Source organism: Salvelinus fontinalis, chromosome 19 (genome assembly GCF_029448725.1).
Source record: "Salvelinus fontinalis isolate EN_2023a chromosome 19, ASM2944872v1, whole genome shotgun sequence".
NCBI classification, from domain to species: Eukaryota; Metazoa; Chordata; class Actinopteri; order Salmoniformes; family Salmonidae; genus Salvelinus; species Salvelinus fontinalis.
The window spans coordinates 47,155,097-47,180,926 of record NC_074683.1 but is presented as its reverse complement, the minus strand read 5'-3'; positions in this window follow the sequence as shown (position 1 = coordinate 47,180,926).

The window sequence follows — 25,830 nt, the reverse complement described above, 5'->3', positions numbered from 1 at the left end:
GTACTTGACAATTTATCAGCCGATGTTAGAATATTGTTTCAACGTTGTTATTTAGGTAATAATAGAATAACTTTGAAGAGCTCGGTTTGTCAACGTCTGCTCAGCTCCGCGGCATCACGTGCTCCATCTGATTGGATGTTTGAAGATGGATCCCCTGCCTACTCTCTCTATAGTCATGTCTGATTTAGGATAGAGAGGAGTCTTATCTACAGGAAAAAGGTTCCATGCCCTCTTTAATGAATAGCTTCCTGAGATATGGAAGAAGACTCTTCAGCTCTAGTTAGGGAGAATGTTTGGCTCCAGCTCAGAACTCTTACTCCCGATCTTGAACTTCAGAGGTATGCTATTGTTGTATATAAAACCAACCATAATTAGGTGTTTTGTGGAAAAAGATATTAGATACTTTTTACTATGACAAATTGAGGTTCTGTTTGATAAAGCTTTATCAAAGCTCAATTTAAGACTGTAGTGGGTGTGTATTCTCATATGTCAATCTTTCTCTGTGTTCATTTTATTCTGCCAAGGGCCTGTGCTGTTCTGACTAAGCTAGCTGCATGGTGAGCACAAGGAGACATAACGGTTTGGGTGCTTGATAGTCTTGTTTGCTTGTTGATTTCTAAGGAATGACATCAATATTTGGTAGAGCTGTATCTCATCTAGGTCATGGGTTCAACCAAGTGATAATTGACTGGCTGCCCACACCCTCACAACCACCATCACCCTTTTGCCCATTGTCACCCCCTCAACCTGCTGGGCTACCCATGCCCTCTGCAGGCACTCCCTCTAGTCCCTCCCTTCCTTTTCCACCCTTCTTCACTGTTCTCTCCAGGCTTTCCCTCTGCCCCTATCTTGCCTCCTGTCTCTCTCTTCACTCTCTCCGATTGCTCTTCCCCAGTCACATTTCATATGGTCCCTTAAACGACCCTTTGACTGCCTGGCATTAGCATAACCACTAACCTCGCTAACAGTCCCATGGCCATGGATGTCCCCTCATGTTAATTCACTGAGAGTTAGCTCCCATCACTCAGCTCTAGGCGCCACACTACTTCCTAATGAGAGAAGACACTGCTCTGGGTGACGCAAGGCTGCATTAGCACTCAACCAAACAGGGAGACGCCCACAGGCGTGCTCATACACGCGCCCACACACACACTCAGACGCACTGACGCTGTTCTCGGTGTACTGTCTGATGAAGAGCTTGTCAAATCATGAGTTCTCTTGAGGGGTGGTTATGATGAAGATACTGCTAAATGTGGCTATTAGGCCACTTTTTGCCTCTTGTAATATACTGAACTATATTAGCCAGATGTAAGCATAGACCAATCAGCCTAAACCCCTATGTTTACACAATATAGGACTGTGTCTCTCCATCCAACTGGGTTTGAGTAATTTAAACTGAACAAAAATATAAACGCAACATACAACCGTTTCAAAGATTTTACTAAGTTACAGTTCCTATAAGGAAATCAGTCAATTAAAATAAATAAATTAGGCACTAAGTCTATGGATTTCACATGACTGGGAATACAGATACCTTAAAAATAATCAGAAAACCAGTCAGTATCTGGTGTGACCACCATTTACCTCATGCAGCACGACTCATCTCCTTCGCATAGAGTTGATCAGGCAGGTGATTGTGGCCTATGGAATGTTGTCCCACTCCTCTTCAATGGCTGTGGGGAGTTGCTGGATATTGGCGGGAACTGGAACACGCTGTCGTACATGTCGATCCAGAGCATCCCAAATGTGCTCAATAAGTGAAATGTCTGGTGAGTATGCAGGCCATGGAAGAAGTGGGACATTTTCAGCTTCCAGGAATTGTGTGTGAACCTTGCGACATGGGCCCGTGCATTTTCATGCTAAAACATAAGATGATGGCGGCAGATGAATGGCACGACGATGGGTTTCAGGATTTCATCACGGTGTCTCTGCATTCAAATTAAATGCAATAAAATGCAATTGTGTTTGTTGTCCGTAGCTTATGCCTGCCCATACCTTAACCCCACTGCCACCATGGGGCACTCTGTTCACAATGTTGACATCAGCAAACAGGTCGCCCACAAAACGCCATAAACGTGGTCTACGTTTGTGAAGCCGGTTGGATGTACTGACAAATTCTCTAAAACAACATTGGAGGCAGCTTATGGTAGAGAAATTAACATTTAAGTCTTTTGCAACAGCTCTTGTGGACATTCCTGCAGTCAGCATGCCAATTGCCCGCTCCCTCAACTTGAGACATCTGTGGCATTGTGTTGTGACAACTGCACATTTTAGTGGCCTTTTATTGTCCCCAGCACAAGGCACACGTGTGTAATAATTTATTATTTTTATTTCACCATTATTGAACCAGGTAGGCTAGATGAGAACAAGTTCTCATTTTCAACTGCGAACTGGCCAAGATAAAGCATAGCAATTTGACACATACAACAACACAGAGTTAAACATGGAATAAACAAAACATACAGTCAATAATACAGTAGAAAAAATCTATATACAATGTGAGTGTTATGTTCTGTTAATTACTGATGTCCCCTTTAAGAATGGAGCACCCTTGGTCATGCGCAGTGTTGTTCGATGTTATTCTGGCTCTAACTAATTCCAGTAAAATGTGAAGCTCCAGTTCCATTTATTGTATTCAGAGTCTTTCTTATTAGATAAATAAGTAATAAGAGCTAAGACACTACAATGGCGACGAGGATGATTACCTGCAGTGTGCATCACGAATGCAGATGGAGCTCGTAGGAAGAGAGGAAGATTTTGACCCTGTAGCACAACAGCTAGCAAGCAGTGACGACGAGGGGAGAGCTAACGAGAACGAGGCGGCAGATCAAAGACCCGTGGAGCCTGAGGTAAAGAGAATGGCTAGCATCGGGAAAATAGATGTGTTTGAGGACACGCAAGAAAACTGGGCAACTTACATTGAACGACTGGAACAGTACTTCATTGCAAACGACATTGCTGATAACAAGAGAGTACCAGCGCTGTTGAGTTTAATTGGCCCAAAAACGTACAGTTTGCTAAGAGATCTGACTGCCCCTTTGAAGCCCTCAAATAAAACATTCAGAGATTGTGGAGATATTGCAAAATCACCTATCACCTAAACCACTCCTCATCGCGGAACGTTTTCGTTTCCACAAGAGAGATCAGAATGAGGGGGAGGGTGTTAGTACATATGTAGCAGAGTTGAAGAAACTGTCTGAACATTGCCAGTTTGGAGAGAACCTAAATGACACATTAAGGGATAGATTTGTTTGTGGATTGAAACATGAACACATTCAAAAACGTTTGCTCACAGAATCAGATCTCACGTTTGCAAAGGCTGTTGAAATTGCTGTGACTATGGAAATCGCGACGAAAGATGCATTTGAGTTGCAAAGTAAAAGAAATACTGACCTATCACAAACTTCCCTGCACAAGTTTTCGCGCAGCCGACAGCGCCCCCGTGTGGCCGATAAATGCAACAGGTGTGACAGAGATGGTCACAGAGCAGAGGACTGCCGTTTTAAAGACGAAATTTGTCACAAATGCAGTAGAAGGGGGCACATTCAAAGAGCATGCAGAGCAAAATTCAGTCACAACAGGAAAACTGAGAAAATGAAAGGGTCTGTGAATGCACTAGCAGAGAACAGTGGCAGTGATTCAGATGAACGAGTAATTGGTACAATGGAGTTAAACACAGTGACTTCTCCCAGCAGTAGCATAATATGGGTGACACCAGATATCGAAGGCAAACCCCTCAAAATGGAGCTGGACACAGGATCTGCAGTGTCTATAATTTCCACTACTGTCTACAATGAGCACTTCAAGGCTATCAAGCTGAAGAACACAAATTTGTTGCTGAAGACCTACTCAGGAGAGAGATTGAGCCCAATGGGGGTGTTGCAGGTCAGAGTGAGGTATGGGGAGCAAACACAGCAGTTACAGCTGTATGTGGTGCCTGGAACTGGCCCCCCATTATTTGGCAGGGAATGGCTTTCAAAAATAAAGCTGAACTGGTGTGATTTGAAAATGCTCCACACGTTCCAGTCCAAAGAGAAGGACACAGACCAAACACTGGAACACTTGCGGAAGAAATACAGCACAGTTTTCAGTGATCAGATGGGAACAGTAAAAGGCTTCACAGCTAAACTTGTACTGAGAGATGACGCAACCCCAAAATTCTGCAAAGCCAGATCTGTTCCATACTCCCTGAGACCAAAGGTGGAAGCGGAAATCGATCGCTTGCAGGATACAGGGATCCTGACGAAAGTGGACAGAAGCGAATGGGCCACACCCATAGTTCCTATTGTGAAGAAAGACGGGTCTGTTAGAATGTGTGGGGACTTCAAGGTAACTGTGAATTCAATGTTGCATGTGGACCAATACCCCTTGCCACGTCTGGAGGACATCTTTGCTGCACTAGCTGGTGGGAAACACTTCAGTAAAATCGATCTGAAACAGGCTTATCTGCAGCTACCGGTTGAAGAGAGCTCCAAACAGTACCTGACAATAAACACACACAAAGGTCTATACAGGTATAACCGCCTGGTTTTTGGCATTGCATCGGCCCCAGCCATTTGGCAACGAACTATTGACCAGATTTTGCAAGGAATCCCAGGAACCCAGTGTATCCTGGATGACATGATCATAACAGGACGCACCGACAAAGAACACCTGGCTAACCTGGAAGAGGTCCTGAAAAGACTGAAAGAATATAGTCTACAGGCAAACTTACAGAAGTGTGAGTTCTTCAAAGACAAGATTGTCTTCTGTGGACATGAAATTGACCGCAATGGATTGCACAAAACACAGGACAAAATCGAGGCAGTGGTACAGGCACCACGACCACAAAATATCACAGAAGTGAGATCTTTTGCGGGACTGATCAATTACTACAGAAGATTCCTCCCAAACCTTTCAGCAGTACTCCAGCCTCTAAATCAGCTCCTGGAAAAGAATAGGACATGGCGGTGGACAGAACAGTGTGAAAATGCATTTCTGGAGGCAAAACGGCTCATCACATCTGAACAGGTCCTGATGCATTACGACCCTGAACTGCCAGTGAAGTTGGCTTGTGATGCGTCCCCTTATGGCTTAGGGGCCGTCCTTTCACACACACTGAAAGATGGGTCAGAGAGGCCAATTGCATTTGCATCACGAACATTGAATGATGCAGAGAAAAACTACTCACAAATCGACAAAGAAGCACTGGCGCTAGTGTGGGGCGTCAAGAAATTCCATGCATACCTATATGGCAAGCGTTTCACACTGGTTACGGATCACCAGCCGTTGCTTTCCATTTTCAGTCCAAAGAAAGGCATTCCGGCAATGACAGCAGCCAGGTTACAGCGATACGCCTTGTTCCTCGCCAGTCATATGTATGACATTGAGTTTAAGCCGTCGTCCCTCCACACAAATGCAGATGGATTATCCAGACTGCCGTGTAGAAGAGAAAGACAAAGGAGTGTGGATGCAGTGGACATTTTCCATACCGCTCAGCTCGAGGCACTACCGGTCACAAGCACAGTGATCAAACAGGAGACAAGGAAAGATGTGACCTTGTCAAAAGTGTACACCTACACCATGTCAGGATGGCCAGCTACTGGCAGAAAGGAGCTGACTCCGTATTTCCAGCGGAGAAACGAAATTACAACGTTCCAAGGATGTTTGATGTGGGGAATGAGAGTCATGATACCCCAGAAATGCCAACATCAGGTTTTGCAGCAACTACATGAAGGTCATGTTGGAATTGTCAAAATGAAGCTGCTCGCAAGGAGCCACTTCTGGTGGCCAGGTCTGGATCAACAGATAGAAAATATGGCAAAGAACTGTAGCGGATGTTTGGAAACCCTTCACATGCCTGCTCCTGTTCCAGTCCACCCTTGGGAATGGCCCACAGAGCCATGGCAGAGAATTCATGTGGACTACGCTGGTCCCTTTGAAAAGCACATGTTTCTGGTTATAGTTGATGCCCATTCCAAATGGCCAGAGGTGTTTTGCACTGACTCCTCCACCTCAGCTCAGACGATAGAGTGTCTCAGAACAACGTTTGCACGCTTCGGATTGCCGCTGCAGCTAGTAAGTGACAACGCGCAAGCTTTTGTAAGTGACGAGTTTACAAGATTCATGTCAGTAAATGGAATCAAACACTCAACCTCAGCTCCGTACCACCCTGCCACCAATGGGCTGGCAGAACGCTTTGTGCAAACCCTAAAGCAAGGACTCCGGGCAGCAAAACGAGATGAAGGGACTTTGCAAACAAAACTGGCCAAGTTCCTGCTCTCCTACCGAAACACCCCACATGCCACGACAAATGAAAGCCCAGCCGCACTGATGTTCGGGAGGCCTCTCCGCACACGGCTGGACCTCATGAAGCCTAACAGGCGTAATGAAGTGCTGAACAAACAAGCCAAGATGCTCTCCGGTGGCCGGGAGCGCCATCTCCAAACAGGACAGGAAGTGATGGTGCGAGACTACAGAAGAGGAGGGAAATGGACAAGAGGGACCGTACATACACAAACGGGACCCAGAACTTACCAGGTTCAAGTGAGCCCAGACATAATGTGGCGGCGTCACATTAACCAAATGCATTCCACGGAAAACAGCACAACAATCGAGAAAGAACAGGCACAGAGAGTTCCTGAGAATGACACACAGGGAACTGTAGAGGACGGTGGAGCAGTAAAGAGACCCCAGGCTGAAAGAAGGGAACGTGTTGATGAAGGTGCTGCTATAGCAGAAGCTATAAGGGAGCAAGCACACACTGAGGATGTTCAGGAGCCTCCAGAAAATCCTAGGCGCTACCCAGAACGAAGGCACCGTCCACCAGACAGACTGGACTTATAAACAAACAAACAAAAACTAACTGTTCAAGTTCAAATTAAAAGATGCAAAATAACTATAACAAGTTCTGGGAAGTGTTTCAGTTGGGGGTTGGTAAAAGTAACTCTGATTGTATAAAAGAAGGAATGTTATGTTCTGTTAATTACTGATGTCCCCTTTAAGAATGGAGCACCCTTGGTCATGCGCAGTGTTGTTCGATGTTATTCTGGCTCTAACTAATTCCAGTAAAATGTGAAGCTCCAGTTCCATTTATTGTATTCAGAGTCTTTCTTATTAGATAAATAAGTAATAAGAGCTAAGACACTACAGTGAGCAAATGAGGTGAGATAAGGGAGGTAAAGGCAAAAAAACGCCATGGTGGTGAGGTAAATACAATATAACAAGTAAAACACTGGAATGGTAGATTTGCAGTGGAAGAATGTGCAAAGTAGAAATATAAATAATGGGGTGCAAAGGAGCAAAATAAATAAATACAGTAGGGGAAGAGGTAGTTGTTTGGGCTAAATTATAGATGGGCTATGTACAGGTGCAGTAATCTGTGAGCTGCTCTGACAGCTGGTGCTTAAAGCTAGTGAGGGATCATGCTAATAATCATGCTGTTTAATCAGGTTATTGATATGCCACACCTGTCAGGTGGATGGATTCTCTTGGCAAAGGAGAAATGCTCACTAACAGGGATGTAAACAAATTTGTGCACACAATTTGAGAGAACTTAGTATTTTGTGCATATGGAACATTTCTGGGATCTTTTATTTCAGCTCATGAAACATGGGACCGACACTTTACATGTTGCGTTTATATTTTTGTTCAGTGTACATATGGAACTAATCTCCCCACTCCAATGACCTCGTTCGTTGGAACCCGCCACCATCTTGTAAAACAATCAGTTACCATGGATATCGTGTTGAGGTATTGTCAGTTTATTGGGGAACAGGATTTAATTAACAGTGACTGGTTACAGGAGTGAAGGGCCAGGGAGAGTTCCAGTGAGATAGGACTGAAATGACATCACGTTCAAAAAGTGATCTTAAAAAATTATTTTATTGGTGTCGTGCAGCAGCCCAATCTGTGACGGCCATTAAGACTTTTCTGTAAATGTTTACATGCTGTTGAAGAGTGTGCACGATATTTTGGATGGGAAAAATAAAGGTTGTCATTGACGTTTGGGTCTAGGCACAACAACATGACTGTGAACTGGGTTTTCTGGCTGTTTTAAGATATATTTAAGATATTGCACAAGAGCCAATAGAATAGTTAACTCAGAGTGAGAGATGAGAGGAAGTAATATGGTTGCGTTCTATAGGCTCTTTCCTGTTAAACAGACTATGTCACACAAGTGGATCAGATTAGTATATTTAAAATGGTGGTGGAAAAAAATACTTGCCCTTTTGCAGGAGAAGCTGAGAAAGTTATATCAAATCCTACTTGCTGTTTCAGCTCTTAAGCTGGAGTCAGACTAAATATTTGAGCGTTGTGCGTTTTTGTATCTTTTCTTTGTTTACAGTGCGGAGTGTGGGCCACATGGGAATCCAGCCATACCGCCTGCGCCTGGCCCCAGCACTGCCTGGCTCTCCTCTCTTTGAGTATAAGTCAATGGGGCTGGAGATTGCGCAGAAGATTTTTTCAGACCAACCATAATATAAAAACATTGCCCCATTCACTTGATTCCTGTACGACCACATTCCAATGCTCAGAATGTCTTAATGCCCTCATTTCAACTTCAAGATTAGAGTAAAACCATCTATTAATTCAGGTAGCATGCCCATACATATGTGGAATGTGCTTTCAACAAAAGAGGAAGTGGCAACGTGACTTTTCGCGCATTGACTTATTAAATCCTCCATTGTTCTCATGGGCTTTGTCTAGAGGTATGTACAGTATATGTGAAAAGTACTGTATGCTTCAGCAATGCAGAAATCAAGACCAGTTAACTTTTGAGGATATTGACACACAGAGGAGTTAGCTGTAGCTTTTGGCCTTTTGTTAAGAATGTACAGTGCCAGAAGAATAGCCCCGATGTTGATAGCTGGGATTACGACATACCTGATCAACAACAATAGGTATTCTAATCTTCTTACCATCGCCCTAGTGGGAGTCTAATGATTAACTTTAGTTCTAAATGAAAATAAATGTCTGTTTTTGAGTCTTGGGAGAGAGTTAGAAGTATGTGTACAGTAATGGGGAGGGACTTGGATGAGTTAGAAGTTAGATAAGGTCTTGTTAAGGTGAATTGATGGAGAAACCATAACAGGATGTAGACTTTAACCAAGGGGATAGAATTTGACACGGCTATCTCTGTGAAGCTAAAATTCCTGGTTCAGGCCTCATGTTAGGGCCTGGTAAGTGGACCAGGACAGATTGTTTCCAAGCCTCAGTGCCAATGCCTAGACAGATGATTATTAACCAGGATGACTGGTGCTGGAATAATGACCAGAACCAGGACCCCATCCAAAACTGCAGCCTTCCTTAGAGCTGAACAGTCCCCGTCATTGTCAGGACAATAGCCATTAACTAACAACGATTGACTAAGACAATCTTTAACTAGAACAGACAATGCTATGAGGGCTTGTCTTCCTGTGCTCCTCACATGGTACCATTTCCAGAATCATGTTTTTAATCATTCTGAAGAAAAGAACACCCCAAAACACTGTTGACCTAGCTTGACTGGTTCCAGAGTTTTATATGGTGATAATATTAACATCAAGGCTACTCAGAATAGCATTTAAAATATTTAGAAGAATGGCAACACATTGCACACATGTAATTACAATTATTATTAAATGGGGATTGTGCCACGGGCACATAGTGATGATGCGTACCTGTCTCTTTCATACTCCGGATACAGGGCATTCATTTTTGTACTCAGTTTAGTAAGGAATTAGGTTATTTGTGTAACAGAAAGCAGGTATCCCTTTAGAGAGACTCCTCGTGTATGCAGTAAACACACCTGGCTTCACACGGAGCTGAGCTGATGCTACAACGACCAGGGTCTTTAGTAGGTTCTCATGCACCCCCCCTTTCACTAGTATCTTATTTGATCAGGTTACTACCCCCCCCCACCCCACACACACACACACACACCACTGGCCAATAGCGTGGCTGAGCACAGGTTCAGGACATCCATGCATTGGCGCCACGTTTCGCTTACTGATTCAAACCTTCCCTCAGCAGCAGATGCTGCACCCCTACTCATCCAAATAATGCCCCCCCTCCTCTTCTCTCCAGGCTGTAATTGATTACAGAATGAGTCTTGTATGTGTTTAGATGAGCTCACTGGAGAATGTCTGTAATGTTTCCAGAATGTTTTCTCATCCTCCCCCTCAGTGCAGAACTCTGCCAATGCAGCATCGATGCTCCTAGCTTCCACAGACCAACATGGAGGACACGTACAGTAGGCCTAGTCTCTGATAACAGGACTCGATTGATTAGTTTGGATTTTGCTTGCTTTTTTTGACCACAGTCGTTTTTAGATTAAGCAAAGTTACAGAATGGTTATGGTTCCAGGCATGTCTCCCAATATAGCATATAATTCTTTTTTAGGACCAAAGTAATCTTATCTTGTTGTTTACTAAACAAGAATATTCTGTACGGGTCTGTCTACATTTGTGATGCCAAAACACGTAAGCCTGCGGCTGAAGTATGCTTACACTATGATCAAGCTTTGGAACTGTGGAGTGAAGGACTAAAGTGTGAAAATAGGTGTGATGAGAGAGGGATGAAATGTCAGGTTGACAGAGGTGGGAGTTGTGTGAAATGTGAATAAAGCGAAAATGAAAGAAGAAGAGCGAGCACGTAGGTCAACACATGGGTTGGAAAGCAGCGTCGGTGATGTGAATATGAGGAAGAGTGGACGTGTGTGTGTGTGTGTGTTAATGAACACTGACAGCCTGTGAAAGTGCCTTAATGAAGACCTCACATATCCTCAGCCCTGCCATAACGTATGTGTGCCTTATAGGATTACTGGGCTCAGCTGCTTAAAGAGAGCCGTCTTTATTTCCATTACACACTGATATATATATACACACACACAGGTCTATTTCAGGTTTAACACAGAGTGACATGCTGTAAACCTGACACACTGATGAACGTAAACTGGGTGTACAAAACATTAGGAACACGTGCTCTTTCCTCTCCATTAGACTGACCAGGTGAATCCAAGTGAAAGCTATGATCCCTTATTGATGTCAACTGTTAAATCCACTTTAATCAGTGTAGATGAAGTGGAGGACAATTGAGACACGGATTGTGTATGTGTGCCATTCAGAGGGTGAATAAGCAAGACAAGATTTCAGTGCCTTTGAAAGGGGTATGGTAGTAGGTGCCAGAAGCACCGGTTTCAGTGTGCCAAGAACTACAACGCTGCTGGGTTTTTCATGCTCAAGTTTCCCATGTGTATCAAGAATGGTCCATCACCCAAAGGACACCCAGCCAACTTGACACAACTGTGAGAAGCATTGGAGTCAACATGGGCCAGCATCCCTGTGGAATGCTTTCAACACCTTGTAGAGTCCATGCCCTGACGAATTCAGTCTATTCTGAGGGGAAAAGGGGGTGCAACTCAATATAAGGAAGGTGTTCCTAATGTTTTGTGCACTCTGTGAATAGCCCTGTGCACATCATTTCTAGATGAACTTCAAACAGCTGTATTAGGGGAGATATGTACTGTATGAGAAGAATTAGGACTGTGAAATTGGTGCAGGTTGAATCGGAATGGACAGCGCAAGAGAGGGACAGAGAGAGAGATGGGATATACCATAGAAGTACTAGGTGTTTAGGGTAACTTACAGAATTATTTTACATAATTCCTTGCTTAAGCTAGCCCTTAGATGGGTATCAGTACACTGATGGGAAAAGTACTCAATTGTTATACTTGAGCAAAAGATAGCTTGAGCAAAAGATACCTTAATAAAAAATAACTCAAGTAAAAGTCACCCAGTAAAATACTACTTGAGCAAAAGTGTTTGGTTTTAAATATACTTAAGTACTTTACACCACAGCCATTGAATGACAGTTAGTGATGAGGTGAGAGGAGGCAGGGGAGACTGTTTGTTGTGGGAAGTGGGGTGACCACACACACATTTCTTTTCTGTTTGACCTGGTTCAACCTTGTCTACATGACTCCAGGAATTCAGTGTTCTTCTCTTGCAGTTTTAGCTACTGTAGGTGGGTGTTTATTTTTACCCCACACATTCAACTCAATGGGTTATCAATGTGCAAAGGTGCACAAAGATGAGTCTGTAAATAGAACAAACCAATCTCTGTTAATTGTAAATCAACTGTAAATAAAGAGAATAGCCCAACCCTGATGTTAATGGTTCATTCATAATGACAGCCATTTCCTTAATTGGTAAAAGACGTGACCAGTGCTGTCATTTTGTACACAGGTTGTGTGTGTGTGTGTGTGTGTGTGTGTGTGTGTGTGTGTGTGTGTGTGTGTGTAATGTGTTGTGTGTGTTTACTGGCTGATATGTTATGAAATTGTCGGCCTCCGCCCTTCAGTAAAGTAGTGTCCAGGGATCTTATTGGTGAACAGTAACTTGATGCCGATGAAGACTTTGGAATCTAATTTAAATGACGGAATATCATGTCATATAACATATTGGTTGATTTTAAAAAGAGCTGTAGAATCTGCTTAAAATAAAATCACTATACCAGTCAACACTGGTTAAGTGCTTAGGCCCATGCCGTTGGCAAATTTCTTGAAAATGTATTTTGTTGAAAGTGTGTTAAACATGACGTGATGGTGACATTGTTTAGTTGTGAGTTTGCGTGACTCAGGTCCCTTCCTTCAGAGCACCAACAAGTGTTGATGAAGTTGGTGGCCTTTTTTGGATTAAAGCAAGTGTGAAACATCACTGACCCAATCACTGACCCATTTAAAAATGGATTCAATTGTTTGTTTTCTTCACCCATCTACACACAATACCCCATAATGACAAAGTGAAAACGTTTGTTTTCAGAAACGTTTGCTCGTTTATTGAAAAATGAAATATATCAATATTTCATTTACATATGTATTCACACCCCTTTGCTATGACACTCCAAATTGAGCTCAGGTGCATTCAATTTCCTTTGATCATCCTTGACATGTTTCTACAACTTGATTGGAGTCCACCTGTGGCCAATTAAATTGTTTGGACATTTAGAAAGAAACACACCTGTCTATATAAGGTCCCACTGTTGACAGTGCATGTCAGAGCAGAAAGCATACCATGAAGTCCAACGAACTGTCCTTAGATCTCTGAGATAAAATTGTGATGAGACATATACCTGGGGAAGGGTATAAAACAATTTATAGTGTTGAAAGTTTCCAAGAAGGGCCTTGGTCAGGAAAGTGACCAAGAACCCAATGACCCCTCTGACAGAACTACGGAGTTCCTTGGCTGAGATGGGAGAACCTGCCAGAAGGACAACAGTCTCTTCATAACTTCACCAATCTTGGCTTTATGGGAGAGTGACCAAACGGAAGCCACTCCTGATAAAGAGGCACATGACAGCACACCTGAAGTTTACAAAAAGGCAGATGAAAGACTGAGAGCATAAGGCAAAAGATTCTGTGGTCTGATGAGACAAAAATGTAACTCTTTGGCCTGAATGCAAAGTGCTATGTCTGGAGAAAGTCAGCCACAGCACATCACCCATCTAACACAATGTCTATTGTGAAGCATGGGTGGTGGCCGCATCATGCTATGGGGAGGCTTTTCCGCGGCAGGGACTGGGAGATTGGTAAGGATAGAGGGAGCAATGAATGGAGCCATACACTGGCAAATCCCTGATGAGAATCTGCTTCGGGACAATGACCCCAAGCATACAGCCAAACCAATGTTGAGATGGCTTCAGAATAAGAATGTGAAGCCCCTGAGTGGCACAGACAAAGCCCAGACTTGAATTCCATTGAAAATCTGTGGAAAGACTTGAAGATTGCTGTTCACCGCTGTTCCCCATTTTACTTAACAGAGCTTGAGAACCTGAGCTCAATTTGGAGTGTCATAGCAAAGGGGTGTGAATACTTATGTAAATGCAATTTCTGTATTTAATTTTCAATAGATTTCCACAAATTTCGAAAACATGTTTTTCCTTTGTCATTATAGGGTAGTGTGTGTGTGTATAGACCTACGTGTCATAGATGTTTATAATGTACGTGCATATCTGAGGACAGGTTCAGCCAGATCACGTCCATCTGTTTTTGTTTTCCTGCTTTAAGGAATTTGCTGTTTGGTAAGTGTTTGTTGTTGACCAACTGCGAAGACTAGAATGAGGACAAGCATTTAACTAGTCACCATACATTGGCTCTGTTTGTGTGTGTAAACAAGGTTGTGATGTCTATGGTTGTTTTCAAATAAAGTGTTAGAAAAATGGTTGATCGGTCAAAATGGGAAGTCTGAGGAACACTAAGACCGGACTCCACCGTCTCTGCAAAATGCTCTCTGGCAGCCTCTGTAGTCCAAGTATGCACCCTGTTTGCCGACCCTCAGGCACACGTAATGGTTACATTATGGAAGAAACAAATCAAAGTCCTCTTAAAGTAAACTCCTATTTTCTTGTTTTCCCAGGATTCAAGACAAAAATCTCCTCTGTTATGAAAGGATGTCAGTTCATGTGGTATATACTGTAATGTAATCCAGTAGTTTCTAACCTAATCCTTTTTTTTATGACCTAATCTTGTGATTGCAATTGAGGTTTGGGAAAACAATCAACCTGGCTCCGGGTAGGAGATTACTAGAATACTTTAACTTAGAAACCCTGGGTCTCTCAACTTTTGACGTAGGTTATGCAAGGACAATCTGCTGTTAGATTATTCATATCTAGATAGTCTTACAGGACTTCATGAGGCACACGTTCCCTCTTGGGTGATTGTCATTCAGCAACAAACAACATTTCTCAGCAATTCAAACCACAGAACTCCACTTTACCACCCCTTTAACACATTTCCACAATGTTCCTGTAACGGCATTCATGGGAAGAAGGTGCGGACCAAAGTGCAGCGTGATACGTGTTCATATTATTTAATCGAAATTGAACACTAAATACAAAATAACAAAAGGAATAACCGGAACAGTTCTGACAGGTGATACAAACACGAAACAGAAAATAACCACCCACAACTACCAGTGGGAAAACAGGCTACCTAAGTATGGTTCTCAATCAGAGACAACGTTAGACAGCTGCCTCTGATTGGGAACCATACCAGAACAAAACATAGAAATACAAAACCTAGACATACAAACATAGAATGCCCACCCACATCACACCCTGACCAAACAAAAAATAGAAACATACAAAGCAATCTACGGTCAGGGCGGGACAGTTTCTCTGACATTCATGCTTTTTTTTTTTTATCCCATTTTCTCCCCAATTCTCGTGGTATCCAATCACTAGTAATTACTACCTTGTCTCATCGCTACAACTCCCGTACGGGCACGGGAGAGACGAAGGTCGAAAGCCATGCGTCCTCCGAAGCACAACCCAACCAGCCGTACTGCTTCTTAACACAGCGCGCCTCCAACCCGGAAGCCAGCCGCACCAATGTGTCGGAGGAAACACCGTGTACCTGGCCCCCCCCTTGGTTGGCGCGCACTGCGCCCGGCCCACCACAGGAGTCGCTGGAGCGCGATGAGACAAGGATATCCCTACCGGCCAAACCCTCCCTACCCCGGACGACGCTATGCCAATTGTGCGTCGCCCCACGGACCTCCCGGTCGCGGCCGGCTGCGACAGAGCCTGGGCGCGAACCCAGAGACTCTGGTGGCGCAGTTAGCACTGCGATGCAGTGCCCTAGACCACTGCGCCACCCGGGAGGCCCTGACATTCATGCTTGACCGGAGGTTGCTTTCATGTAGCGGCAGCAGCCAGGGTCCCTGAGGGGATCTTGAGGAGAGGAAACAGGTGGAGGTTAGCTCTATGTTACGCTAATCATTGCTAACTCCTAGTCGAGGGCTAGTTTCAGCCACAGAGCCGAGGCATTTAGAATGAATTTAGTTGAAGAGGGAAACGGCCCAGCTGATCTCTTTTCTGCCTCTAACTCTGATGAACTGTACTGGTTGGGTAATGGGTGGATATGCAGCTGATTGTATTTCCCACATATTTAGCTATGAGGGGTTTGGACGGGGAGGCTTTATGTAACTGCTTAGAGAGAGGGCATAGGAGGATATACTGTCCCTTAATGGCCCTTTGTTGCAGGCTACTGAAACTGGGAGAAAATTGGCAAGATCCCAATACACATACACTAACATGCACTAATACACATGCATGCACGTCACACACACACACATTTGTTTTACTATCCTTATGGGGACTAAACAATTGATTCCCATTAAAAATCCTATTTTCCCTAACCCCTAGCCCGAATTATAATCGTAACTGCCTAATTGTAACCCTAACCCCTAATCCTAAAATAGCATTTTTCCTTGTGGGGACTGGTGAAATGTCAGAATGTTCCTTGTTTTACTATCCTTGTGAGGACTTCAGGTCCCCACAAGGATAGTAAAACCAAAAACACAAAAACACACACAAACAAACCTATACATATACATTGTGGCGGTGCCAAGGCAGGGCAAAGGGTTGTGGGAGTTTGAGAGTCGAGAGGGCACACAGTAGGTGTCACGATCGTCTTGAGGATAATGAGTGGACCAAGGCGCAGCGTCTGAAAAATACATTCTCTTTTATTAGAGACGAGTTAAACACGAAACTAACACTTATAACAAAACAACAAACGACCGTGAAGCTACAAACGTAAGTGCAATACAAAAGCTACAAAGGTTCTACATAGACAATTACCCACAAAACCCAATGCCTATGGCTGCCTTAAATATGGCTCTCAATCAGAGACAATGAACCACAGCTGCCTCTAATTGAGAACCAATCTAGGCAGCCATAGACATACAAACACCTAGACAAGACACTGACCCATTTAACATACAAACCCCTAGACAATCCCAAAAACACATACATTCCCCATGTCACACCCTGACCTAACTAAAATAATAAAGAAAACAAAGAATACTAAGGCCAGGGCGTGACAGTAGGGGAGTCCGGTCAGTCGCCATATGTTTTTAAACTCAGGCTGGCTGATGGTGGGAAAAGAACAGCATGTTTCAGCGTCCACTGTTCATCCCTTAGTGCCACTTCCTGCTGACCCACCGTACAGTACAACAGTACATACACAAACACTGCTGTAGGGAGGAATGCTGTTTATGTCATAGAGCTTCTGCAATATTTACTTACCCTGCTTTGCGGCAGGGTAGCCTAGTGATTAGAGCATTGGACCAGCAGCTGAAAGGTTGCAAGTTCAAATCCCCGAGCTGACAAGGTACAAATCTGTCGTTCTGCCCCTGAACAAGGCAGTTGAGTAACTGTTCCTAGGATGTCATTGAAAATAAGAATTTGTTCTTAACTGACTTGCCCTGTTAAAGGTGAAATAAAAAAGACAGATAAACAACATAACACCTTCATGAGAGTCAAAGAACACTGTCATAAGCAGTGAACACCTCTACATCTGTAGAAGCAGTGAATAACACTTTCTTTAGCTAAACATGATGTTTGTCATCATCATGATCATGTAAGCATGTGCCATCAGCATTATGTTGGCGCCATACAGCCACCCCCTATATATTGGACTCCCCTCAGTCATCAATTCTGCTGTGGCTTACCACCTTTGAATTTTATGGTTGTTTGTCAGAGTATGTCATCCCCTTCCATTGCTTTCATATTGACTCAGAGGTTTGACTTACACTCTGTGTTTCTTTTAGTATTCATCTATGTATTTGCCCGTCGGTGGTGTCTTCACAACCCATTCTGTAAAACAATAACATCAGATGGCTAAGGCCATTACCCCATGAGGAGAAAGCATCTGTGTGTGTGTGATGTTGTTGAATGTGACTTGGATGTTACATAACAAAATGTCTTCCTTCATGCATAGGCAATGTTTTGCTTGAAACCACAGGTAAGATTGTGTTTGGTCCCACAGTCACTTATCCTAATTAGTGCAGTCGTTTCTAACTTGCATCTCTGTCCTTTCTACTCCTGCCTTCCTCTTAGCCAATCAGTGAGCTGTTTTTAGCTACCCTCTCAGCCAATCAACAAGCTTTTTTTGGAGTGGCCACATGTTGGGGTTTCCTGGAGGAGTTTGGGATTGTGGTTAACTTGATTGGTGCCTTCTCTATGTATGTGACTATATATACCCTGCAACACACCCAAAATACAGCCACATCATAAATGAAGAGAAGTAAAGAGAGTCCAACATACCACTGACACTTCCGAAACCCATCATACACAGAGGGAATTGCTTTATAAAAAGATCTTTGTGCCTCCTGGTTTATACATTTTTTTGTGGTAGTTTTATGTATAATGTATAGCAACAGTAGCATACTTGCTATAACCGAGAGCTCATATGCTGATGGAGACTTGGTATTTAACAAACTATCCAGGGACCCATCTAAATGCATTTGGTACACATTCAACCGTTTATACTGAGAAGAGTGTGGGGTTAGCAGATGAGAGAAAGGGGGGGGGGGGGGGGGGCTATACATAACCATGGACACGTAGACTCTGTCGAGAGACATCATCATCAGCCACAATAAACAACAACAACATGGGGCTGAGTTTCTCCCTCTCCTGTACTCCCCCCATCCCCTCTTCCCTCCCTCCCTCCCCCTGGGTGAATTAGATCTGCTCTATTTCACCATGATACACACAGGTCTCCAGACCTCACTACCCTCCTCTCCTGCTCATGGCTTCCCCATCTGGGGTCTACTGTGCTGAGGGTAAGGGGACTGGATTCAGCCTGGGCTAGGTCTGGCTAGTCTGGGCTTTGCTGGACAAAAAGCTTTATAGTAGTTGAGGACTTTAAGTAGTGGACTGTTTCCACCAGGGAATCCCAATGATCCTACTACACTTCTTCTAATGGCATCTTCAAGGACCTCATACAGAGCAACCTACAGAAATCAACTCAGCATTTTCGTTCAATGTAGTGCAAATATTTTCAAGGTTATTATGTGGATGCACTTCAGAGTGAGCATTATGGACATAGGGATATTTTTAGAGTTGGGTAAAGCAAGGTCCTTGTGCCACACATAGCTTAGTGGTGGGTTCGCCGCCAGTCCCAAAGGAATTCCTGGGCATTGCCCAACATCTGCCTGTTTCCAGATTTGTGGAGCTGTGGTTTTGATTGCCTGTGTGTTGGGTTTGGCTACTAGCGGGATAGGGTGAAGAAATCCTGCCTGATCTGCTCTCTGAGTCTCAGAGGCTCTCCTGTTAATTGTGTGTGTGTGTGTGTGTGTGTGTGTGTGTGTGTGTGTGTGTGTGTGTGTGTGTGTGTGTGTGTGTGTGTGTGTGTGTGTGTGTGTGTTTGTGTGTGTGAACATCCACAGACAACGTGGTTGAGAGGAGACCAGAGAGAGGCCAACAGGTGTGGAAAAGTTTGGTTCTTACCTTCATAAAGCTCATTTGGGAGCATTAAAACAGGAGCATGCAATTGTTACTCTTCAAAAGGGATAACAGCAATAACCTGAACATGGATGAAGTTTATGCTGTGAGGCAGATGGGTGGTGATAGAGCTGTAATGCTAGCTAGCTCTCACCACACTGACAGACAGCATAATGAGAGAACACTGCTACCGAGGTGATGCTTTTATGACCATATATGGCAAAAGCCTTTGCTGCCTCGTCTAATAAAACAGATAGTGTTTGGATGAGCCGTTGCTTTTGGATCATCACACACATACACACACACTTTTGCAAAAGACTGATGTCCAAGGGTGCTATAGGGAATGTTGAATGTATGTCATTATTAATAACATTATAATGAAAAAACCCAATGATGTGAGTTATGCCGTAAAATACAAAATACCTCATACTATATATAGTAGGTCACTGAAGAGCCATTTTCTATTAACCAGCATCCACAGCCATTGTATTTGTATCCATCAGTTTTGGACCACAGTGGGTACCTAGTTTATTACTGATATCCATAGTGTTTCTAGTCAAAACACAACTTTTCTATGTTCTGGGTAGTAGTCTGAATAACAGATTTATGACAATAATTCAAGATGTTGCATGTTCCTTCGTAAGTGAAGAGTTCTATAGGCCTATGCCTTTTGAGAATAATTTACTGTGGATTAAGTATTTATTTGACCATGAGCATGCGAGTGCCCCCTTTTCCACATCTAAATCATCAAAGAAACTGCTGGAATACATGCAGGTAAATCACATTATTCTTGAGTCTTGAGAGCAGCATGTAAATCTGTCATACAGAACAGACAGTGTTGAAGTAGGACATTACAGAATTATAATAATATATTTTCAGTTATGGCCTACATTTTTACCGTACATCAAGGTACCGTAAATGTGATGTAAGGGAGGTTAGTGTGTTGAGGTATTTGCTGGCTGTTTAATCATCCTAAACATACACTTCAACATAGTGACTGTTCATATTGAGTTGCACCCCCTTTTACCCTCAGAACAGCCTCAATTCATTGGGGAATGGAATGTATAAGGTATCGAATACGTTCCACAGGGATGCTGGCCCATGTTGACTCCAATGCTTCCCACAGTTGTGTCAAGTTGGCTGGATGTCCTTTGGGTGGTGGACTATTCTTGATAGACACGGGAAACTGTTGAGCGTGGAAAAATCAAGCAGCGTTGCAGTTCTTGACACTCTCAAACCGGTGCGCCTGGCACCTACTACCATACCCCGTTCAAAGGCACTTACATATTTTGTTTTGCCCATTCACCCTCTGAACGGGGCACATACATAATCCATGACTCACTTGTCACAAGGCTTAAAAATCTGTCTCCTCCCCTTCATCTACACCAGGGATTCCCAAACTTCTTTGGCCCACAACCCCAACCATGTGAAAATAATTTGAATTGGGGCTATGGCAGTCAATTGCAAAACATTCTTGTATAAAAAAAAGAATGTACCCCCTTTTTCTCCTCAATTTCTACCCCTCATCGCTGCAACTCCCCAACGGGCTCGGCAGAGGCGAAGGTTGAATCATGCGTCCTCCGAAACATGACCCGCTAAGCTGCGCTTAAGGCTCACTCGCTTAACCTGGAATCCAGCTGCACCAATGTGTCGGAGGAAACACTGTTCAACTGACAACTGAAGTTAGCCTGCAGGCGCCCGGCCCGCCACAAGGAGTCGTTAGTGTGCAATGAGCCAAGTAAAGCCCCCCCGGCCAAACCCTCCCCTAACCATGACTACGTTGGGCCAATTGTGTGCCGCCCTATGGGACTTCCAGTCACGGCCAGTTGTGACACAGCCTGGGATCGAAACCAAGGCTGTAGTGACGCCGCAACACTGCGATGCAGTGTCTTAGACCACGGTGCCACTCAGGAGGCCCAATTGAAAAACATTCTAACAGTATTTCTGATTGTATTCTCAACTCATCATCATATATTTTTAATGTGGGGCTATGACAATAAATTGCTAATTAGTCTAACATAACTACGGGGGTGTGGTCGACAATGCGCACTGCAACTCTCCTGTCACATCCAACCTGGATAGATATATTTTTGTTAATACAGTCGAGAACACTGAACCAGCATACCACGAGTTATAATGCTCGGAGGGAGACGGCACAGTATTCCCTTTGAATAAGGAACCAAAACTCGTCCATAGTGACCCATAAATGCGTTGTCTGCTGCATTCAGTCACATGACAGCTCAGTCAGCTGTTCCATTTCACTTACTACTCATCTGTAGATTTATTTTTTGTATTTCCCCTGCAAGCTTGCGTTCAGTTCGTTTCCCAAATGTGTCTGTTACATAGGCAAGGAGACACGTTTTATTTTCATTACACAGAAAGTCAACAAAGTCTGTTTTATACATCCATTGCGAATGACAACAGTTTCTCTCTCAATGCGGAAAAAAGATTACCAACATTCCCCCTCGATAACCACCAAGCTTCGGTATGAAAGAGATCAGTGTTATGATCTGATCCCATATCTCCACATAGTTTTGCGAACAGGCGTATGCAATGTAGTTTACAATCAAAGTTACCTGGTGCATATCTCTGAATTCTGTGCTCAGCTCTTTTGTTGCCAGTTGCTCTAGGTGTATCCATTATAGCTCAGTGGGTGTATCATACAATGCGTCCATATGGCAGAGGGAGACACATTCATAACTAGAGTGCAGAAGCCTGCCCCCCGTCCCGTTATAGATGGAGCCCCATCTGTGCAAAAGCCCACCATTCGATCCCATGGAATGTGTTTTTCGTCACTAAACAGTAGCCACGCAGCACACTGAACATCCCCTGTGCCGTTTCATGCTCGGGAATCGTGAGACAGAACAATATGTCCTCATGAATTGCATCCCCCGACATGTAGCCAACAAATGTCAATGCGTGGCATCTCAGCTCTCACAGCTAACGTACTTTTTGAGAGCATAAGCTGGGGAGTTTGAGTTGTTCAGTCAGTTTCCTCTTTATTGCTAGCTATAGCATCAATTCTTAGTTTCACAGTGTGATCTGACAAAGGTATTGATGTGAGTTTCTGTTCTTCTGCTGGCGGCCTCCCCACACATTGTTTTGACCATAACAATTGCGGCCGGTAATTCTGTGCAATAATGTGTGGTTTCATAGTGTAAAGGGCTCAGCCATTCACCTTGGGAATGATTCAAGTGCAACGGTCAATGCCTTTTCCCATGATCGAAGAGCGCTCTCTGGTTGAATTGTAACTTTTAGATTTGAATAATTGTCATTTTGATTTTTAAGGTTAACCACATTATAATGATTTATAGTGTTATAATATTTATATTATAATATAAATCGTTTTTTTTTTTTACCAGGAATTTGGAAATTCTACATCAGAGTGAAATACATTTTTGGCGGTAAACCATTACTCAACTTTGACACTGTGCAAACAAACCCGTTACATCTATTTTCAAATAACACAAAATGTCCAATGTGATGAATTTGCTGCTATACGAACGATTCAAACAAATGTCTGGATTTTTAGTACAGTCATCTGAAAACTGTAAACAAGTTTATGTCCATTCATGACAAGTTTACTTCAGCTAGCCTGACAGAGTGCTGCTGTATTGGGGGAATGGCTGGCAGTAATGTTTTGAAATAGGCCACAGCACAAGAAACGGTATTTCCAGAGTATTTCCCTTAACCAGAGAATCGGAGTGAGGGGCCATGCGAGGTGCTGGCAGGGAGAGGAGGATTGCAGTTGACAGAGAAGGAGTGCTGGGCTGGCCCTCCAAGTAGAAATGAGTCATCATCAGCCTCATGCCTTGCTGGTTGGGCTTATGTGCCTCTGTCATAGAGAAACCTCTACACATACTGTACACACGCACAATATTCCTCAAAAGGAACTGGACCCCTCTTTTCCTTATTTAAGTTCTCTCTCTCCCTCTCTCTCTCCTCTCTCTCTCAAATATGTCTTTGCTTCAACTATTTCAGGTCAATTGGGATCAAATTATTTCCCCAGTATCAGCAAGATTGGGATGAAAAACCTACTCTGACCCATTTCTTCTGACATTTACTAGATGTTGTGAGGACAAGCCATGTGTCTCTTGTCCACACTAAAGTGTACTACTACCCAACTATCAGTTTGTTTCTGCAAAAGATAACTAGCAATGTTATGTATCAGTATGTGTATGCTTAGGTAATTTCACCTTTGACATTTGTGATATTTTTAATGACCAATCACGCTGGGTTAGCCAGCTGATTTCATATTCTCCCCTACTGATTATTGATGCCTGGCTTTAGCATGCTAGGATATTGTCTCCATTGCAGATGAATAGCCCTGATTAGCGTTTCGAGCCAGCCAAGTTAACAGATGATGGCAATTCTCCCATTAGCACTGAAGCCAGCGAGCCTCTCTCACAAAGGGGGCTAATTTGCGGCATCATGATGGCTGTTATAGATAGATTAGATTAACGAGACCCTGCATCATATGTCAGCCATGGAGAGGATTGAACCCAACAGAAATGCATCTACAGTCCCAGAATTAGGTCAGCAACACGCTAGCAGCATGCAGCTTAGGGAGAATTTAAACAGATAATAAAATCATGATGGTGATAACTTTAGCATGCATAAAACCCAATATGGGTCAATGGAAACTGAGTCAGAGCAGGAGCATGGAGTCAGCTTCCAAAGGCCATGCGTGATTGGACTTATTGGCTTATTGGCTACTGGCGAGATCAGACGCTAGGGTTTATAGTCTCTCTAAGATTCTTGGTAGTACATTACATGCTGGATCGTGGAAAACTAAATGTGTTCTAATTTGTAATTTTATGTGATAGATTAGTGGTGTTCCTAACGATAATTTAACACAAATTACTGCTTGGGGACATCATGTATGTATGTTCTTAATAGATGTGTGAGAGGGAGTGCTGACAACAGAAGCAGATAACTAGTTGATATGAATCAGTGTGATTACTGCCAGTGCCCTGTACCAAACAATAGGCACAACAGTCAGTAGTCACGACTGCTTTTGTTTTTATGCAGAACAACCCTCAAGATTACTCAGAAGACTAATGAGTGGGTAGATTATACACACTTTCTTTCTCGCTCTCTTCTCTCCTCACCTGCTCTTTTTCAAGGTTATCTCAGGTCACTTGCCTGGTTAAAGAACGATTGAATGATTGATATGTTTCGTTCTTTTTTGTAGGTCACTAGCTTTACCAAAGCTGTGTCCGTAAATTTTCTATAGACTACAGCACTAAATCATAAGGTATTGTCAACCTATCTCTGCAGAGTATACAGACAACTGTTCAGTCTACTTGTTCTTTAATCAATTCTAAAGAGACATAGGACCACTGGCCTGTAGCTACATAAACATTTCATAACCCCACTGCAGTTCTATAGCATAGCCAACTGATTGACAGCATACCTTACTGGATGACTGCACCCCTGACTCCCTCCTCCTCTTCTCCCCACCCAATCACAACTCAGGAATGTTAACCTGGAGCGTTGTAGATGATGAATGGCCAAGAGGAGGTCAGGACACCTGTCAGAGGGAATAGACGGCCCCATTGTTCCAACTGACCAATGGAAAGCCAGCGATATAAACTGGTGGAGTGTGTATGTATGGTTGAAGTGTACATACATGAAGGCTTTTTGGTCACTGCATATATACTTTCAATGCCTTGCAACAGTGGTCCTCTTCTTCCTAAAGTTGACTCTTTCTTGGCCCTGGGTTGAGTGTAATTTTTGGTATATTGCCCTCACCCCCCCCCCCGCCCTCTCTAACATAATAAAGCTGTAGGTACTAAACGCATTTTCTTAAGAGCAGGTAATGACCATTATGTCGTAAAAATAGGGTCTCCTTGGAGAGGCCATAAGGAGATACACAGGTCAGACTGTTTGCTGAGGCATGTCAGAAGTGGAGGGGTAGCACCATGGGGAATATTAGCCTCTAACAGTGGGAGACAATAATTTGGAATATTTGTCTAATTTTGACGTCAGTATCAATATATTGTTACATAGGGCGACCGACACAATAACATACCAGACACAATAACATGCCAAACACATACAGTTGAAGTCGGAAGTTTACATACACCATAGCCAAATACGTTTAAACTCAGTTTTTCACAATTCCTGACATTTAATCCTAGTACAATTCCGTGTCTTAGGTCAGTTAGGATCAGCACTTTATTTTAAGAATGTGAAATGTCAGAATAGTAGTAGAGAGAATGATTTATTCCAGCTTTTATTTCTTTCATCACATTCCCAGTGGGTCAGAAGTTTACATATACTCAATTAGTATTTGGTAGAATTGCCTATAACTTGATGAACTTGGGTCAAACGTTTCGGGTAGCCTTCCACAAGCTTCCCCCAATAAGTTGGGTGAATTTTGTCCCATTCCTCCTGACAGAGCTGGTGTAACCGAGTCAGGTTTGTAGGCCTCCTTGCTCTCACACGCTTTTTCAGTTCTGCCCACAAATTGTCTACAGGATTGAGGTCAGGGCTTTATGATGGCCAGCTGGTGTAACCGAGTCAGGTTTGTAGGCCTCCTTGCTCTCACACGCTTTTTCAGTTCTGCCCACAAATTGTCTA